Source organism: Ceratina calcarata, unplaced genomic scaffold (genome assembly GCF_001652005.2).
Source record: "Ceratina calcarata isolate Rehan_Ccalc_2016 unplaced genomic scaffold, ASM165200v1 scaffold233.2, whole genome shotgun sequence".
Taxonomy (NCBI): Eukaryota; Metazoa; Arthropoda; class Insecta; order Hymenoptera; family Apidae; genus Ceratina; species Ceratina calcarata.
Genome location: NW_017145181.1, coordinates 123,906 through 126,582, shown reverse-complemented (window position 1 = coordinate 126,582; position 2,677 = coordinate 123,906). Strand labels below are relative to the sequence as shown.

Below are 2,677 nucleotides of genomic sequence, written 5' to 3'. Positions count from 1 at the left end.
ATGTCATAGTATACGACATAAAACTACAGAATTCCAATCTCTAGGCAATCTCGTAACTTCATTAAGTAACTGCGAAAGAAGCACTCAGTTTTTAATTAAGTCCTATAAACGAAATGATTTTTATTTAATTAGGCATAGAATTCAGAGAAGAATCTTTTTCTGTCGTAGTCTGCGGCAAATAAAATCCAAGCGCGAAGTGACAAATCCATTTGACTAGCTGCGGAACAGATCCTTCCGTCTGGAAGATCCGTGCCTCGAAACGAAGCAATTAGCAAATCGTCAGCGTTAACAGTGTCGCGGCAACGATTTAATTCTCCGCACTGTGGACATCTGCCACAGTCTTTAGCCAGGTTTCCGCATGTATAATTGAGGAGGGTCGCGGATTGCGAGTAACATGCTGTACCGGTGCTCGCGAATGTGTACTTAGTAGGTGGCGTGTCAAGGTCGTGCGAAAGCCTCGGGACCCGTGGCTTCTATGCGAGTTTTAGCAGCGAGCGTAATGGCCAACGCCGCCGTAAAACGCACACACACACACACACACACACGCCCACAAAAGGAGTTACAATGAGTACGTGTACGGTCAATGTGGTCTCCCCTGTGGTAACGAGGCAGCTCGAAATTCTCCGTGGTCAATTTGCCGGGAACGGAATGAAGGGGTCGGTAAGAAATGACACGGTGCGGTCAGATTACCTGTCACGGTCGCCTGTTGACGATCCCATTCGCTTTTAGGACCGGGGATTCAGTTTTGATGTAGTCGTAATAAGAAGCGCTGACCCTTGTCCACCCTTGGTACCAGAATGACATAGTTGCCTTAAAAGGCTTCAACCGTTTTATTATAGCAAAACGACATTTTTTATTGTATCATATTATATCAGTGTACAAAAGTATCTATTTTTATCTAATTCCGTTCTGTAATAGTAATGAGAACCGCTGACCCCTGTCCACCCTTCGTATCAGAATGACAGCTGTTTTAAAAACCTTCAACTGTTTTATCATACCGTAACTACATTTGTTATGAATGATGTCAGTACACAGAAATATCTATTCTTATCTAGTTCTCTTCTAATCTCTTTTTAATGATATATGGAAGAGACACTAGTTATCGGAAATGGAAATGGTATTGCAGACGTCATATGGAAATATTAATGGCAGCAATGAAAGTTTGTTGCAAGTTTACTTAGACCGTAGATCGTTCACAATAACTATAGTTACAGTGGATGAATTATTGTGATGATTTAGAAACTCTCACTTGGTCGAAGTTTTGATTATAATTGGAAATACTGTTTTCATTATAATAATGCATCAGACTTAGAATACTTATTACAATCTTTACGTTAATAAAGTAAATCTTAAGAATTCTGATGTATTATTACTCTTAAAACTACCCAACACAGTTTGTATCCGTTTAACCAGGACACAGTCAAGTGCATGCGTACTCAGAGGAAAATTGCAAAGTCGATTTTCTCGAAAATAAAACCTCAAACGCAAACAATTTATTCTATACTTTAGACTTATTTCATCATGTATATTCAACAGCTTTGCGGTTGTACTATTAATACTGAGTCACCCTATATATTCATACTCATAATTTTTATATTTCAATAGATGCTGTTGAAAATATAGAATTATCAGTTTATCGATAATATGTATTATCTATAATCAATGCTATTATCTATAAATTACTTAAAAAACGTGGTCTGACCTTGTTGCTCGGAGCAACAGTTGAGGACAATCCATTTAACTGGTAATTATCCCGAAAATCCTAATCCTGTGGACGCTGAAAGAACCAAGGCGGTGGCTTCCATCATCCACTCGAGCGATCTCGTTTACGAAAGATAAAACTGTACTCCCTTCAGTTAGATACAAATGTTTTGTCTTTTGCTCGAAGTTCACCGAGCCTCTCCGCCGGGATGACAATTGTTATTCTTTCATGATAGCAAGTTTGTTCCGATAATTCTGAAACGAGGATACGTACCCGCGAAGTTCAGTTTCTCCGCAGGATATTTGTGTTCAATTTATCTCTTTCGTTAAAACAGCAATAAGAAGAGAAAAGAGAAGATAAAAAAGTTGCTCGATTTATGGTACAGGATAAGGTACTTTATATGAAAGAGCATTCAATTTGTCTTGTTCGTCAGAAAAAGATGAGTATGAAACGTTCTCGGAATTTACGGTTCAGCGGTATAATACTGTTCCGTGGTACCTGGATGTTTGCGATTTCATGGTAAATGACGAGACGGAGGATTGCTTAATCAAGAAAATAAAGAGATTATTTTTATTGCCGTAGTTAGCAGTCCTGCTGACCCGAATCGTCGCGTAGCTGAGATGCATTAACGGAACACAGCCTTGATCCTTTTATTCAGTGTCTCCCGACGACGGTACATACTTTGGGATCGATATTTTCCGTTGCCAGGGGTCACCCGTGACCGATCTTAAAATCTTCTTCCGAAATTTAACGCGACATTAATTATTACAGATAATCCAGAGCTACGTTATTATTTTAAAAAATTCTTTCATCTCAAAAATGTACAATTAATCTTAAAGAAGAAAAATCTTTTTTTCATTTTTTGTAATACCTTCACTATATGATTCTTACAGAATTTCTCATGCTAAGAGCAAATCTGGAAGCAAAATTGCTGTGTCACATACCGTTTCCGAGAAATATCGGTTTCTGTAAATA

The 2,677-nt window shown here is 38.4% G+C and overlaps 1 protein-coding gene across 2 annotated transcripts in view; it reads left to right on the top strand.

Annotated features, from left to right (window-relative positions):
- The window catches only part of LOC108622695 (uncharacterized), a 66,625-nt gene that overhangs the window by 12,926 nt on the left and 51,022 nt on the right, over positions 1-2,677 (top strand). The window lies entirely within an intron of this gene.